The 18,527-nt window shown below is 38.8% G+C and overlaps 1 long non-coding RNA gene across 1 annotated transcript in view; it reads right to left on the bottom strand.

Annotated features, from left to right (window-relative positions):
- LOC147344290 (uncharacterized) overlaps window positions 1-18,527 on the bottom strand; it is a 611,360-nt gene that overhangs the window by 21,593 nt on the left and 571,240 nt on the right. Inside the window, exon 7 of the long non-coding RNA XR_015155372.1 lies at window positions 6,747-6,878. This is a non-coding gene — a long non-coding RNA (uncharacterized LOC147344290). The remainder of the gene's footprint in view (window positions 1-6,746; window positions 6,879-18,527) is intronic.

Here is an 18,527-nt window from a genome sequence, read left to right as displayed (position 1 = left end):
GTATTACAGCAGATAAGAAAGCAAGCCACTTTCTCCAAGAGTCCATTTCACTTTCTCCTGCAGGCAGGGGACAGATGGGGAAAACAATGCATTTAATTTAGCTGGCTGCTTCTGATTTCTTTCTTTCTTTTTTCTTGAGGGAAAAAATGGTTTTCTTTTATAATTCTGTGATAGATTCAATCTGGTGCTCTCTTTAAGGATTTTTAAACTTGGATTTTGGTACACTAGAATTTCCCTCCAGACATTTTAAGAAGGTTGACTGATAAGGTTTGGGAAGACCTATCATTCTGAATACTGACAAAAAGAAAATGATTTTTAGTAAATGTGATGGGTGGTGGTCAAAGGATTAATTTTCAAGAATATATTTGAGGGACTCTTGGCAACAGGCGTGGTGTACATCACTACAGCCTTGGTGCCAGGAGTATGTCTGCAGAACTTACAATAAGGATACCTGTCCTCACGTTCAGATATATGTAATAGAATTCATAAAAATTTCATCTTTAAGTATGTAATTTTTTATAGCTGTAGCTTCAGAGACACTGGTATTCAGTAAAGCAAAATATACTGAAAGAATTACAATTCTGTTCTCCTGCTGTAACAACACCAATCTGTAAAAAACAAAAAAAAACACCTGTTTTGCAGATTTTCTTCATTGGTACCCCGTAGGGACATGGGTTTACTGCAGTGTAACAAGTCCATGCCTGGGTATGAGGCCTCAGAGCAGTACATTTACTATGGCAGCTCTTGGTTTATGACTTAAATCACACCATTAAATAGCAGATTGAATAACAGAATACCAGTTCTCAAATCTTATACTTAAACAGCTATACATGACAACTTTAGAGTAGGCAAACCTTCAATATCATTTTATCAAAGAAATAGAATTTTTCTCTAACATGTGTTCAACAGAATAGCAAGTGCCACTTTACAGGTGGAAAGAAAAATGAGGTAATGACTACAATCTGTTTTCATAATTTATGGGGAATCATAGAAGATCAATTCTCAGTTCCCAGATTCAGAGTAATTTAAAAATTTGATCCATTATTTCAGAATTATATGGATGTATTGCCTCTTATTTTAGTCATTTATTCAGTCAAACAAGTAATTATTGAGATCATGCCATATGCAAATTACTTAGCCTTCTAGGGTAGTTGGATATTTATGTTCTAACTGATGATCTAATTTATAAACCTTATTATTATTTAACATTTAAATGTTATGGTTAAAATAATGTTTTCTATAAAAAAATTGAGTAGTACATCATTATAAAATTAAAAATAATAGCTCTTTCCTTATCTCTATTCCCATAAGTAATTTTTAAAATGTTTATATAATGGTCTTTATCCTAATGGTTTCATGTGATACATACTATTTTGCACATTGCTTTTCTTCTCTTAATAGTAAATGATGAATATAGATGGAATTCTCTTGCTATTTTTAATGACTGACTAGTGTTTCTTTTTATAATAACCACATGAATTTTACAAGACCCTTATTGATGGATTTTTTTTCTTTTACACATTTTAATGTCTCCAGATTTAATCTATGTTCAGCTCCTAGTTCAGACCAGCATTATTTTAAGAGCAGATTACCTCGTGTGTATGGACTAGAATTTTTCCTGCTGATCTACTGACCTCTGAAATCTCACCTGCTTATAGCTAGTGAGAGCATTGTGTAGCGCTCCAGGCTAATCAAGGACCCCTCAGTCATCACTAATGGAAGTGCACACCCATAGTGAAAGATTCAGTGCCTTCTAAACTCACACCGCTTAATGCAAAAACAAATAAGCAAACCAGTGATCCAATTAAAAATGGGCAGAGGATCTGAATATGTGTTATTCCAAAGAAGATATGTAAGTGACCAACAAGTGCAATTAATCTGACAAAGGAGGCAGAACTATGAAATTGAGGAAAGACAGTCTCTTTAATAAATGGTGCTGAGCAAACTGGACAGCTATATGTAAAAAAAATTAAATTAGAATGTTCTTTAACACTATACACAAAAGTAAATTCAAAATGGATTAAAGACCTAAGTATATGACCAGACACTATAAAACTATGATACTGTGTTTTACTGGAAAACATAGACAGAATACTGTCGGACATAAATCATAATAGTATCTTTTCTGACTTATCTCCCAGAGTAATGGATACAGAAACAAACAAACAAAAAATGGGATCTAATTAACCTCAGAACCGTGAGGACAGCAAAGTAAATAATAAACAAAATGAAAGAACAATACATAGAATGAGAGAAAGTGTTTGTAAATGATGCAACTGATAGAGGATTAGTCTAAAAAATATACAAGGAGCTCATGCAGCTCAATATCAAAAAAACCGAACAACCAAATCAAAAATGGGTGGAAGACCTAGAGAGACATTTCTCCAAGGAGACAAACTGACAAGAGTCACCTGAAAAGATGCTCAACATCGCTCATTATGAGAGAAATGCACATCAAAACAACATTGAGGTATCACCTCACACCAATAAGAATGGCAATCTTCAAAAATTTTGCAAAAAATAAATGCTGGAGAGGGTATGGAGAAAAGGGAATCCTCCTAAGTTGTTGGTGGGAATGTAACTTGGTACAATTACTATGGAGAACAGTATGGAGCTTCCTTAAAAGAAAAACTAAAAGTAGAACTACCATATGATCCAGCAATCATACTCACAGACATATATCTGGAGAAAAACATAGTTTGAAAGGATACATGCACCCCAGTGTTCACTGCAGCACTATTTACAATAGCCAAGACATGGAACTAACCTAAACGTCCACTGATAGATGAATGAAAAATGTAATACATATATACAATGGAGTATTACTCAACCATTAAAAAGAATGAAACAGTGCTATCTGCAATAACACAGATGGACCTGAGATTATCACAGTAAGTGAAGTAAGTCAGACAGGGACAAATAGCATGATATCACTTATACATGGAATGTAAAAAAATAATACAAATACATTTATTTACAAACAGACTCACAGACTTAGAATATGAACTTACAGCTACCAAAGTGGGGAGTGTGCAGGCTGGGGGGTGGGAGTTTGGGATTGAAATGTATACACTGCTATATTTAAAATAAAATACTTTTCCATGGGAAAAAAAAAAAGGTGCTCAACACCACTGGTTATTAGGGAAATGCAAATGAAAACACGAGGTATTACCCCACACTTCTTAGAATCAAAAAAAATGGGCAGAAGACCTAAACAAACATTTCTCAAAATGGCTTGAAATAATAAGTGTTGGCAAGGATGTGGAGAAAAGGGAATATTGCTGCACTGTTGGTGGGAATGGTACATCGACCATGGAAAACACTATGGAGGTTCCTAAAAAATTTAAACAATAGTGGTACCACGTGGTCCAGTAGTTCACTTCTGGGTATTTATAAATACCCAGGGAATGAAAGGGAATGAAGTCACTATCCCAAGAGGCTATCTGCACCCCCATGTTTATTGCAGTATTATTCACTATAGAGAAGACATAGAACCAAAGTGTCCAGTGATAGATGAACGGTTAAAGAAAACGTGAATGTACATAAATATTACTCAGCCAAGAAAAAAAAAAAAAGCAATAAATACTAGCATTTGCAAGAACATGGGTAGGCCTTGAGGACATTATGCTAGGTGAAATTAGCCAGAAAGAAAAAGATAAGCACCATAAGATCTCATATGTGGACTCTAAACAAATCAGCAAATGTTTAGAGAACAGACATGTAGTTTCCAGAAGCAGGGGCAGGAAATGGGCAAAATGTGCAAAAGTACTCAAAAGTTACAAACTTCTAGTTTTAAGATTAAAAAGTCCTTAAAAAAAGATTCAGTGCCTTCTGAAAACTATCAATTTGAGGTCTCATCACTCACCATCATAAGAATTTTCTACATTTTGTTCAAAGTAAATTCTATCCCCACCTTTAAAAACATTTTAATTTTTCTTCCCAAATTATTTTCTTTATCTTGAATACTCCCTTCGGTCTCTGAAATGTTTGCTCTTATTGCTGTTTAGTCTCTCAGTCGTGTCCAGCTCTTTGGGACCCCATGAACTGCAGCACGCCAGGCTTCCCTGTCCTTCACCATCTCCTGGTTACTGTCTTTCAAACTAAAGTTCTAAGTATAGACCCCCTGGAAGTTCTTCTTCCTTTACCTAAAATTTTGTACAAACATAGCAAGAACTTTATCTTTCTGGGCTATCTAGAAAACCATTTGGTATCATGTAGCCTCTGTCTACTGCCTGCTGCTGCTGCTAAGTTGCTTCAGTCGTGTCCAACTCTGTGCGACCCCATAGACGGCAGCCCACCAGGCTCCCCCGTCCCTGGGATTCTCCAGGCAAGAACACTGGAGTGGGTTGCCATTTCCTTCTCCAATGCATGGAAGTGAAAAGTGAAAGTGAAGTCGCTCAGTCATGTCCAACTTTAAGCGACCCCATGGACTGCAGCCCACCAGGCTCCTCTGTCCATGGGATCTTCCAGCCAAGAGTACTGGAGTGGGGTGCCTAGGAACACAAAATTAGCACAGGAGGGCAGCAATGTCACATATAACACAACACTCAGAAAGTCATATGTGCTTCGCAAATCTCCCATCAATGTTTTGTGCCACTCCCTCCCTATCTTGTGCTTGGGCATGTAAGTACTAAACATTATGGTGATAATAATTAAATTTTATTGAATATGTATTGTACATACTTGACATCACATCCAATATGTTAAGCAACCATCTTATTTAACCCTTCCAACAATCCCACATATTAGAAGATATCACTATTCTTATCCTACAAATGAGATCACAGCCTGAGAAGGTTCAGCTATAATGTATAAGCGACTACTTAGTAAAGTCAGAATTTGAATTCAGGTTGTCAGAATTTCTAAATTTTATTATAATTCATTCCTTAAAATCTGTAAATTGAATCTACAAAGTAATTTTTGGCAGAATTAAATTGCTAGTTTTTAAACTAAGGTTTCTGACAGAAAATATATGGAAATTCCTTTGAAGTCAAGCAAATGGAAAATATTATACTTCACAGACTGATTATTAACCAATAACAACATGTCTTTGCTTAATAGCTGATTAAAGGAATTATATCTTTAAAAGATCAGGTAAACTGCCCACTAATTTGATTAAAATGCATTTTCTTCTAGACCTCATAGATATAGACAGCTTGTCATTTTTTTCCTGTTGCCCCATTCATTCTGGGTCTAAAAGAGCATCGCTCTACATTGAAGGATATTGACCGCAAATGAGTAATTCATCTTTGTTCAAACAAATTATGTTTCATGTCCTTCTGGAAAATTTAATCATTAGGGCAAATTCTGCCTGTATTTACTCTTTCTGAGGAAACCTTACATTTGTCAAAATGAATGACCAATTTCAATGAAATATTTACTTCAATATGGATTATAGTAGCTTCCTCATTTATCTCTCTGCCAGCAGTTTCATCATCAGTATTACCTGTCTGTGGTTGCTGTAACAAATTACCACAAACTAGGGCTTAAAAGGAGAAGGCAGTGGCACCCCACTCCAGTGCTCTTGCCTGGAAAATCCCATGGACGGAGGAGCCTGGTGGGCTGCAGTCCATGGGGTCGCTTAAAGTCGGACACGACTGAGCGACTTCACTTTCACTTTTCACTTTCATGCATTGGAGAAGGAAACGGCAACCCACTCCAGTGTTCTTGCCTGGAGAATCCCAAGGACGGGGGAGCCTGGTGAGCTGCCATCTCTGGGGTCGCACAGAGTCGGACACGACTGAAGCGACTTAGCAGTAGCAGCAGCAGGGCTTAAAAAACACAAATATTTCCTTACAGTTCTTTATGTTAAAGTCCACCCTGGGTCTCACTGAGCTTAATTCAAGGTTTCAAAAGGCTGCTTCCTTTCTGGGGCCTCTAGGAAAGAGATTATATCCTTACCATTTCATCAGTCTAGAGGGGATGTACATTCCTTGGCTCATGGCTCTCTGGTTCCTTCTTTAACTCCAGCAACAATAAGCCGAATTATTTTCATATCATGTCACTTTTATATCCTCTTTTCCAACCTGGATAGTCCAGAATAATTCCCCCAATACAAAGTCCTTAATGTAAGAATAGCTGCGAAATTGCTTGTGCCATGTAAGGTAACATTCTCACAGGTTCAGGGGACTAGGATGTGGACATCTTTGCCCATTATTCTGTCTACCATACTACCCTTTGGGCTTCCCTGGTGGCTCAGATCGTAAAGAATCCACCTGCAATACAGGAGACCCATTTTCTACCCGTGCATGCTATTCCTTCAGTCATGTCAGACTCTGAGATCCTGTGGACTGTAGCCCACCAGGCTCCTCTGCCCAAGGCATTCTCCAGGCAAGAAAACGAGTAGGTTGCCATGCTCTTCTCAAGGAGATCTTTCCAACCCAGGGACAGAACCCATATCTCTTACTCACATTTCCTGCATTGGCATTTGGGTTCTTTACCACTAGTACCACATGGGAAGCCCATGTTAATCAGGGTAAACTTTCTCAAATGCATATATGAGTATTCATATCCACATGCAAACTTCTTTAATAGCTCACGTTTTTATGCATGACAAACAAGGTACTTCAAAATTTGGCTTTTGCTTACTTGGTCATTCTCATACTTCAACACTCTTAGTAAACTTCTTTCGCTTCCACTTTTAGTCTCTTCTACCTTTATAAGCTGCTTCTTTACCAAGCAGTCCCTCCTCTTTTGAACACCACAGAAATCCCTATGCTTTCTTCAGTTCTTAGCCCAAGGCTTACCTTTTGTGTAAGTCTTTCTCTCTTTCCAGGGATTATCTAGGAGCACCAAATTGATATTTTTCCTGCTGTACAGGTGTTAAGGAACACTGATGGCTGAGTTGCAGCTGGCTCGGGCAGAATATATTCAAAGACCTATAAGGAAGATATAATTTCATTCAGTGCCTAATACTTATGTTTCCAGGTAATTTCTTTACAGCATTGCTTTAATTTGAGGAGTCCTAGTTATTCCTCTGTGCCTCATTGCTATGGTCCCCACTTACAGCCTCCTCTTCCCCTTCTTTTATGGTGTTTGAAATTTTGGGCCAAATGAGTCCTTCTTATCCTTTCCCAGCAGATCTTTCAGTCCCATGGGTAAGTAAGTTGCTTCCACCTGTGTAAACTACATTTCCAGGGGCCTCAATATTGCTTAACGGGGTTGCAGAACCAGCTATTTCATAAGAGAGTGCCAAGCTCATTAGGGAAGGAGAATTGTTCCTTCTGTGGTTTTGATGGTTGAAATTTATAGAGTCTACTTTGCAGGTCACAGATCCATCATCTCATGTACACACCATCCTCTCTCCCAGAGTTTTATTATCCTCCAGGGCATTTTGCTGATAACTTCAGTCTTACAAAGTATACCTGTCACATCAAGCCTGGAGGCTCAAGTGTAAGTTCCAAACCATATAAAATGTGAGATTCGTCAGGAGACCGCTTTTTTCTATTCTTACAGTATGATCACCATCAATAAATTTTCATGTGGAAAAGAAAGCAATTAATGGTATAATTTTCAATGCTAAGAAAGAAAAAGAATCAAATAACAGACATACTTATGGATATCAATAAATACCAGACAAATCAGAGACCAAAAGGAACACCCTTTCAGAAAATTTCTATCAGCACAGCTTTATTTATCTTTAAGAGTTAGTAACACAAAAATGCATTTGTTTTGCTATGCTCAAACATATTGAAGATGTATCATTATATAAATTAGACAGAAGTTCTTGAATATGTCAGATTTCATGAAAACACATTAATAATTTAGTCAGTTCAGTCGCTCACAACTCTTTGTGACCCCGTAGACTGCAGCAAGCCAGGCTCCCCTGTCCATCACCAACTCCTGGAGCTTACCCAAACTCATGGCCATAGAGTCAGTGATACCATCCAACCATCTCATACTCTGGCATCCCCTTCTCCTCATACCTTCGATCTTTCCCAGTATCAGGGTCTTTTCCAATGAGTCAGCTCTTCACATCAAGTGACCAAAGTATTGGAGTTTCAGTTTCAGCATCAGTCTTTCCAATGAATATTCAGAACTGATTTCCTTTAGAATAGACTGGTTGGATCTTCTTGCAGTCAAGAGTCTTCTCCAACCCTACAGCTCAAAAGCATCAATTGTTCAGCATACAGCTTTCCTTATAGTCCAAATCACACATTCATACATGACTACTGAAAAACCCATAGCTTTGACGAGATGGACTTTTGTTGGCAAAGTAATGTCTATGCTTTTAAATATGCTGTCTAGGTTGGTCATAGCTTTTCTTCCAAGGAGCAAGTGTCTTTTAATTTCATGGCTGCAGTCACCATCTGCAGGGATTTTGGAGCCCAAGAAAATACAGTCTCTCACTGTTTCCATGTTTTTCCCCATCTATTTGCCATGAAATGATGGGACCAGATGTCATAATCTTAGTTTTCTGAATTTTGAGTATTGAGCCAACTTTTTCACTATCGTCTTTCACTTTCATCAAGAGGCTCTTTAGTTTTTCTTTGCTTTCTGCCATAAGGGTGGTATCGTATGCATATCTGAGGTATCAGTGAACTAAAATGGACTGGATTGGGTGAATTTAACTCAGATGACTATTATATCTACTACTGTGGCCAAGAATTCCTTAGAAAAAAAATGGAGTATCCCTCATAGTCAACAAAGAGTCTGAAATGCAGTACTTGGATACATTCTCAAAAAATGACAGAATGATCAAGGTTCGTTTCCAAGGCAAACTATTCAATATCAAAGTAATCCAAGTATATGTCCTAATGAGTAATGCTGAAAAAGCTGAAGTTGAATGGTTCTATGACGACCTACAAGAAGTTGTATAACTAACACCCAAAAATGATGTCCTTTACATTATAGGGGACTGGAATGCAAAAGTAGGAAGTCAAGAGATACCTGGAGTAACAGGCAAATTTGGCCTTGGAATACAGAATGAAGCAGGACAAAGATTAATAGAGTTTTGCCAAGAGAATTCACTGGTAAGAGCAAACACCTTCTTCCAACAACACAAGAGAAGACTCTACACATGGATACAACCAGATGGTCAATACCAAAATCAGATTGATTATATTCTTTGCAGCCAAAGATGGAGAAACTCTATCAGTTCAGGTCAGTTCAGTTCAGTCACTCAGTCGTGTCCGATTCTTTGTGACCCCATGAATTGCAGCACGCCAGGCCTCCCTGTCCATCACTGACTCCCAGAGTTCATTCAAACTCACATCCATTGAGTCAGTGATGCCATCCAGCCATCTCATCCTCTGTCATCCTCTTTTCCTCTTGTCCCCAATTCCTCCAAGGATCAGAGATTTTCCCAATGATTCAACTCTTTGCATGAGGTGGCCAAAGAACTGGAGTTTCAGCTTTAGCATCATTCCTTCCAAAGAACACCCAGGGCTGATCTCCTTCAGAATGGACTGGTTGGATGTCCCTGCAGTCCAAGGGACTCTCAAGAGTCTTCTCCAACACCACACTTCAAAACCATCAATTCTTCGGTGCTCAGCCTTCTTCAGAGTCCAACTCTCACATCCATACATGACCACAGGAAAAACCATAGCCTTGACTAGACGGACCTTTGTTGGCAAAGTAATGTCTCTGCTTTTGAATATGCTATCTAGGTTGGTCATAACTTTCCTTCCAAGGAGTAAGCATCTTTTAATTTCATGGCTGTAATCACCATCTGCAGTGATTTTGCAGCCAAAAAAAGATAAAGTCTGACACTGTTTCCACTGTTTCCGCATCTATTTCCCATGAAGTGATGGGAACAGATGCCATGATCTTCGTTTTATGAATGTTGAGCTTTAAGCCAACTTTTTCACTCTCCTCTTTCACTTTCATCAAGAGGCTTTTTAGTTCCTCTTCACTTTCTGCCATAAGGGTGGTGTCCTCTGCATATCTGAGGTTATTGATATTTCTCTCAGCAATCTTGATTCCAGCTTGTGCTTCTTCCAGCCCAGCATTTCTCATGATGTACTCTGCATAAAAGTTAAATAAGCAGGGTGACAATATACAGCCTTGACGTACTCCTTTTCCTGTTTGGAACCAGTCTGTTGTTCCATGTCGAGTTCTATACAGTAAGCAAAAATAAGACCAGGAGCTGACTGTGGATCAGATGATGAATTCCTTATTGCCAAATTCAGATTTAAATTGAAGAAAGTAGGGAAAACCACAAGATGATTTAGGTATGACCTAACTCAAATCCCTTATGATTATACAGTGGAAGTGACAAACAGACTGAAGGGGCAGACAGATCTGATAGACAGAGTGCCTGAAGAACTATGGACAGAAGTTCCTGACATTGTACAGGAGGCAGTGATCAAGACCATCCCAAAGGAAAAGAAATTCAAAAAGGCAAAATGGTTGTCTGAGGAGTCCTTACAAATAGCTGAGAACAGAAGCTAAAGGAGAAAATACAAGATATACCCATTTGAATGCAGAGTTCCAAAGAATAGCAAGGAGAGATAAGAAAGCTTTCCTCAGTGATCAATGTGAAGAAATAGAGGAAAACAATAGAATGGAAAAGACTAGAGATCTCTTCAAGAAAATCAGAGATACCAAAGGAATATTTCATGCAAAGATGGGCACAATAAAGGACAGAAATAGCATGGACCTAACAGAAGCTAAAGATATTAGGAAGGGGTGGCAACAATACACAGAAGAACTACACAAAAATATCTTCAAGACCCCCATAACCACAATAGTGTATCACTTACCTTGAGCCAGACATCCTGGAATGCGAAGTCAAGTGAGACTTGGGAAGCATCCCTACAAACAAAGCTAGTGGAGGTGATGGAATTCCAGTTGAGCTATTTCAAATCCTAAAAAATGATGCTGTGAAAATGCTGCACCCAATATACCAGCAAGTTTGGAAAACTCAGCAGTGGCCACAAGACTGGAAAAGGTCAGTTTTCATTCCAAACAATCCCAAAGAAAGGCAATACCAAAGAATGTTCAAACTACCACAGACTGTACTTATCTCACATGCTAGCAAAGTAATGCTCAAAATTCTCCAAGCCAGTCTTCAACAATATGTGAACTGTGAACTACCAGATGTTCAGGCTGGAACTTAGAAAAGGCAGAGGAACCAGAGGTGAAATTGCCAACATCTGTTGGATCATAGAAAAAGCAAGAGAATTTCAGAAAAACATCTACTTCTGCTCTATTAACTATACCAAAGCCTTTGACAGTGTGGACCACAACAAACCATGGAAAATTCTTCAAGAAATGGGAATACCAGACCACCTCACCTGCCTCATGAGAAATCTGTATGCAGGTCAAGAAGCAACAGTTAGAATTGGACATGGAACAACAGACTGGTTCCAAATAGAAAAAGGAGTATGTCAATGCAGTATTTTGTTACCTGGCTTATATAACTTATATTCTGAGTACATTCTGTGAAATGCTGGACTGGAAGAAACACAAGCTGGAATCAAGATTGCCAGGAGAAATATCAATAACCTCAGATATGCAGATGACAATACCCTTATGGCAGAAAGCAAAGAAGAACCAAAAAGTCTTTCGATGAAAGTGAAAGAGGAGAGTGAAAATGTTGGCTTAAAACTCAACATTCAGAAAACAAAGATCATGGCATCTGGTTTCATCACTTCATGGCAAATAGATGGGGAAACAATGGAAACAGTGAGAGACTTTATTTTTTTGGACTCCAAAATCACTGCAGATAGGAACTACAGCCATGAACTTAGAAGACGCTTGCTCCTTGGAAGAAAAACTATGACCATCTCAGACAGCATATTAAAAAGCAGAGACATTACTTTGCCAACAAAGGTCTGTCTAGTCAAGCTATGTTTTTTCCAGTAGTCATGTATGGATATGAGAGTTATAATATAAAGAAAGTCGAGCACCAAAGTATTGATACTTTTGAACTGTGGTGTTCCAAAAGACTCTTGAGAGCCCTTGGACTACAAGGAGATCTAACCAGTCAATCCTAAAGGAATTCAGCCCTGAATATTCATTGGAAGGACTGATGCTGAAGCTGAAACTCCAATTCTTTGGCCACCTGATGCGAAGAACTGACTCATTGGAAAAGACCCTGATCTGGGAAAGATTGAAGGTGTGAAGAGAAGGGGATGCCAGAGTTTGAGATGTTGGATGGCATCACTTACTCAATGGACATGAGTTTGGGTAAGCTCCAGGAGTTGGTGATGGACTGGGAAGCCTGGGGTTCTGCAGTCCAAGGGGTCACAAAGAGTCAGACACGACTGAGCGACTGAACTGAACTGAGCTGATTCCTAAAATGTTGATGTTCACTCTTGCCATCTCCTGTTTGACCACTTCCAATTTATGTTGATTCATGGACCTAACATTCCAGGTTCCCATGCAGTATTATTCTTTATACCATCGCACTTTGCTTCCATCACCAGTCACATCTACAAGTTTGTGTTGTTTTTGCTTTGGCTCTGCCGTTAATGTTCACATTAATGAACACACATGCAAATTTTTAAAATGAGATTCACATTATGAATTTCTAAGTTGATGCTCTAGGTTGACATTTTCATTGAAGCAGCACCTGGATCATAATTTTTTTTCTGAAAGACCAGCAGAAGGATGAAGCTAATAATTTACCCTAAAGGAAAAAAAGTGCTTATCTATTATGAATATTCTTTCTGAGGGATCAGTAAGCATATAAATCTGTTTTATCATATTTATATTGTTAATTATGGATACATCAATCACAGTCAAAGCACCGATGTTGCTTTTCTTCTAATCAGAGAAAGTGAGTATTTTTCCTAAGCTCATTTTAGGAAACAAAGTGTTTTTCTTTAGATTCAGTCAAGCAGTAAAAACTCCATGCCTTTCCAGTACAGTCATGTGTTGGCTTGTTGCATTGTGTTTTCTGGTTCTGTTAAACCAGAGTGGAATCCAAGCGCAGTGAGAATGCTGAACTCTAAAAAGCACATTATTTGTCAGGGTTGTTGATGTTGTTTAGTTGCTAAGTTATGTCTGACTCTTTGTGATCCATGGACTGTGTCTGGGTTCAAACCCTTTCCCACTTTTCAGCCATGAGTCGGACACAACTGAGCGACTGAACTGAACTGAACTGATTCTTAAAACGTTAATGTTTACTTTTGCCATCACCTGTTTGACCACTTCCAATTTATCTTGATTCATGGACCTAATACCCCAGGTTCCTATGCAATATTATTCTTTACACCATCTGACTTTGCTTCCATCACCAGTCACATCCACAACTGGGTGTTGTTTTTGCTTTGGCTCTATCAAAGCAAAAGAGCATGAGACTTCAGAAGCAAAGTCATGAAACTTCAGGCAATTTACCAAATGCTTCAGGCTTCTGTTTTGTCATCTTTAAAAGAAGTTGCGTGGATTAAATGATCTTTCTGTTCCCTCCAGAACTAAATGCTTAAGACCATCATCTTTATGTTCCTAAGAGTCCTAGTTTTAACTAACAGAAATCTTCATACCTATCCATTGTAAAATCATTTAAAAATCCATTATCTGTGAAACATCACTTTTTTTCAGAAGGACCAAAGCCTCAGCCCCGAATGAACGTGGTCATCACACATCTACCTTTAAAATAAGTGGGTGATATAACACTGGAGATTTCTCTACCATCCTTCTGTGTTTTCTTTCCTGTGTATCCATTAGTTCTATGAACGGTGTTCTATCTATTTGCAAAGAATATAGCCTTTCAAAGCTTTAATACGCTGAGAATCTGCTTTGATACAGCAAGATGACCCATATATTCAAGATAAATTGTCTTTTAAACATGGATTTGATAAGTACACTACCCTTGCCAAAATCAGAAATTTCTAGACATCTTTAAAACTATAAATAGGCATATTAAACTCAACATGCCAGGTTGTTGAGTTGAAAACAAGATTTATACTTTTCAGTTTAAAAATACTGTCACCATATATGATATTATACATATTTCAATGCCATTCTCCCAAATCATCCCACCCTCTTCCTCTCCCAGAGTCCAAAAGACTGTTCTATACATCAGTGTCTCTTTTGCTGTGTATAATATCATATATGAAATGAGTCACCAGTCCAGGTTCAATGCACGATACTGGATGCTTGGGGCTGGTGCACTGGGATGACCCAGAGGGATGGTATGGGGAGGGAGGAGGGAGGAGGTTTCAGGATGGGGAACACATGTATACCTGTGGCAGATTCATTTTGATATATGGCAAAACCAATACAATATTGTAAAGTTAAATAAAATAAAATTAAAAAAAAATACTGTCACCAATAGCTCTATTTCTCTCCTCACTTAGAGTTCTATGCATTGTTTTCCTCTATAAAAGTATAAATTAATTACAGAGAGGGAAGGTCCAATTAATTTATTCACCTCAGACTGAGCGCAAGTTCTGGTACTTTTCAGGAGGGCAGGCACCTGGCATCCAGACGCAACATGATTTAATTTATTTCTTCTGGTGTGTGTGTAGTTACCATGGGTCCAATAATTACTATGATGATATTAGACAATGTTAGATTTATGGAAATTAGGATACATAAGCCCAGTAAATGTTTGTTTTTATTCCAAAGTAAAGGTAATTGGTTTTAATTGTTATAGAAAAATGGTCTCTTTACTTTACGTAATTATAGGTGGGCCCTTCCAGATAAAGGATTCACTACAGCATCTCACAAGCTCTGCTAAAGCAATGGTTGAGGGAGCAATTTCATTATATGTTCCTTGTTATTAGGGCATGTGTTTTTCCTTCTTATTTTTTCATAATACTTCAGTCTGAAACATCATGTTTTGCTTTGTGTGTAAATTTGGAGCTGAAATTTGGTAATTCTCCTTTCAAATCTCCTTCAGGAAGAACAGTGGAAAGGGTAGGTTAAGTTTCTATGATTCACTCTTGTCAAATGTTGTCTCTTAAAGTGTTAAGATTCTAGCTTTTTTCACAGAAAATAAGACTCTATTACTGCATTGGTTTACATTGGCTTGTTGGTTCATTGAAAGAAAGCAACTTACTATAAAATGACCTCATCTCACTTCATGTTATAATTAGAATACTTGCATGTTACTTTAAAAACATTGAGAAAAGTCAAAAATCTTTTATAAAATTAATATTCTGATTATAGGATTTAGTTGCTTTCCTTTTGAATTGCTGTCACATATTAATGTGACACATGAGATAATTGGGGATGTATAAATACTTTTTTTCAATATTTATTTTTGTGTATCTTGGCACCCCACTCCAGTACTCTTGCCTGGAAAATCCCAGGGACGGGGGAGCCTGGTGGGCTGCAGTCCATGGGGTCGCTAAGAGTTGGACATGACTGAGTGACTTCACTTTTCACTTTCATGCATTGGAGAAGGAAATGGCAACCCACTTCAGTGTTCTTGCCTGGAGAATCCCAGGGACGGGAGAGTCTGGTGGGCTGCAGTCCATAGGATCACTAAGAGTCGGACATGACTAAGCGACTTCACTTTCACTTTAAAAAGTTAAATCAGCTCATCAAACCTGTATTTCTCTAGATTGTATTTGAGGTGAGCCTCAAGTATTATTTTAGATTATTTTTAAATGAACTGGTTTAGAGAGAAGTATTTGCAAATATAGTACATGACACACATCTATAGAACAAAATTAATATAGATAGTTTAATAGCACGTTTTAAGAAAACTTAATGATCACTTCGGTAGATCCCATTATTTTGTAATAAGAAATTGATGCTTCAGGACATGTAACAGAAGCTCAAGGTTATGCAGCAAGGAGTGGATTAACAAGTGCATCAGGAAATAGCCAGGTTATACCTCAAGACACCATGAGTCACATACTCACAATAGCAAGTAAGACACTAGAAGATCTTTGCAACTGCTTGCTCTATGAGAAACTATTGGATTTGATCATCTCTGAAAGTTCCTCTGCACAACCAGAAACTATCCCTACTTAAATTAACGTGGCAAAGAATTCCTATTCTTTGACTAATCCATCTTCTACATTAGTAGTTTATTCAACAACTTTGGTTATAACCTTTGTATTAATAGGTTTGTTTCCCATTTGTTAATATTTTCCTTTTCCTCTTGCAGAATATATCCTTTTGATGATGAATTTAAACTGCTTCTATGCAATCTTAAGGGTGTTTTAAGTAGTGCTAGTGGTAAAGAACTCACCAGCCAATGCAGGAGACGTGAGAGATGTGGGTTCCCTCCCTGGATCGGCAAGATCCCCTAGATGAGGGCATGGCAACACACTCCTAGAGTGTTTTTGCCCAGAGAATCCCATAGATAGAGGAGCTGGGCAGGCTACAGTGCATAAGGTTGCACAGAGTCGGACATGACTGAAGCAACTTAGCACCCACACACAATCTTAAAACAAGCAATGCTTTTGTGGAATTCAAAGCATTTGTTCTGTAAGGATTTCCTTTAAATCTCTCATCAAGGAATGCTGGATTTTCCTCTCCAGTCCCACAATAATCAATCTAGAGACCCACTGTGCCCCCAACGGTGTGTTACAGCTCACAGATCAATAAATGAACACTGTTTCATGTGTCCTGTGATGACCACAGGAAGTCCCTTCTTCACCGCCCTTCTTTATCTCCCACCCCAGTGAAAGTCAGAAGGACAGCTGTAGAGAGCAAAGTAGCAAGTGGCTGTTTGAACACGCGTTTGTAACCCTGGGGATAACAGTGGCTCCTGTTGTGGGTGAGCAACTAGGGATTCTATTCCTGGCCTTCAACCATTTTCTTGGTCTCTGAGGAGTCCTGAAAGTCCTTTATTGAGACAAAAACAAGGTGGGGAGAGTCTCTTTTTTCAAACCTGTAACAAGGAAAAGTTCTATTATAGGGAAAGACTCAGTCCCCACTAAATGGACCCCTGTTCAAGGTCAGGGAGGGCAGTGGAAGCCTGTTTCTGTTTCTGGCTCTGAGTGTGAGTAAATCTGGAAACACTTTAATCACACAGTAACACAGCATGTTTTGGGGGAGACTGAATTCCCCAGACTCTTGTAAAGTTGCAAAACTAGTCAAGCAAGTTGTTGCAACTCAGCCTCTGGCATGTAGAGAAAGTCCCTCTGGAATAAAAGGCTTTGCTTTTAATTAGACCTTACAAATTGGGAAAGCCAGAAAATCTGGACTAGCAGGCAGGTTTACTATGGGTGATTGTAGACTACATCTACGCTGTAACTTCCAAAATTAAAAAAAAAATTAAGAAAAAAAGAAAACCAGGAAAATCTCGTACATTTAAAGACATGTTAGAATCCTGGCTTGACTGGCATAGATTTTTTATTTTTTTTAAGCTACCCATGACTGTATGACTAGCAGAGCCTTTCCCTACCATAGAACTTTTTCTTGTTGTAGGTTTGAAAAAAGAGACTCCCCCTACCCCCAACCCTTGCTTTTGTCTCCGTAAAGGACTTTCAGGACTCCTCTGAGACCAAGACGATGGTTGATGGCCAGGAATAGAATCCCTAGTTGCTCACCCACAACAGGAGCCTCTATTATCCCCAAGGTTACAAACATGTGTTCAGACAGCCACTTGCTACTTTCCTCTCTACAGCCGTCCCTCTCTCACTGGGGTGGGAGAGAAGGAAGGGCCGTGAAGAAGGGACTTCCTATGATCATTGCACGATACATGAACCAGTGTTCATTTCTTGATCTCTGAGCTATAACACACTGATGGGGCACACTGGGTTTCTGGATTGATCTCCTCTGGGAGTCAGAGAAAGACCAAAATGAACTCCATCAGGAAGAAAGAAAACAACTGTCAGTGTCAGGGCAGGCTCATTCCAGACTGTTGGACTGAATCCACTTCAGAGCTTTAGAACCAGGCAGTTGTCTAAAAGTTATTGCTGACAAACTTTTTGAAGTACCTATTGATACTTTGACTAACTGTTGCTTTTTGCCCACATGGTTTAATTGAGAATGGCATGAGGATCTTAATCATCTCTTTAGAGAAGATTTTTGAGCAATTACTAGCAGAAAATGTGGAGAGTAAGTGGGCTCTCTAGGAAGTACGTTAAAGCTGAGACACGAGCAAGAGGAACACCCCACATTGTTTGAGTCACCTCTTCTTTCTTTCTCTTGTCACCACTTTCATCTCAAAGAGACATTTTTGGTCTCTGTGTGTTCCTGTGTTTCCGTGTGTTGCTAAATGCAGTTCAAAGGCCGAATACCATGTCTCACGTGCCTGAGTGTACAATGCAGATGAGAAGCTGTGATTCTGTCCAAACTGGCTTGGATCAGCTCTAAACGCCATGAAATTGAACCTCAGATCCTAAAGCAGAGGGAGAACTGACGTCCCCCTTCCTGAAAGGAAAGTATTTTTAGCAAAACAATACTCTCCCCTAGGCTTCTTGGCAACAGACTGGCCTCTGCAGTTGAGAGAGATGAGTGATTAGCATAAGTAACTCTGTAGACACCCAGACAATTACCCTGTTAGGGAACTGATATGTCCATGTACCTTCCTGCCACTCTCAGACATCTACTTTATGACAAATTGTCGAATTGCCCGGTAGGTTTGTTTGTGAGTTGCACTCACTGTGATGGAGGGTGAATGCTGTGGGGGGGTCATAGAAAACAAAGTGGAGAAAGAACTTAACAGGTCAGGC

This window comes from Bos grunniens, chromosome 26 (assembly GCF_055505025.1).
Source record: "Bos grunniens cultivar Pamir isolate PY7600 chromosome 26, Bosgru_T2T1.0, whole genome shotgun sequence".
Classification (NCBI taxonomy): Eukaryota; Metazoa; Chordata; class Mammalia; order Artiodactyla; family Bovidae; genus Bos; species Bos grunniens.
Note: the sequence above shows the minus strand (reverse complement) of the source record. Positions and strands in the feature narration are given on the sequence as shown.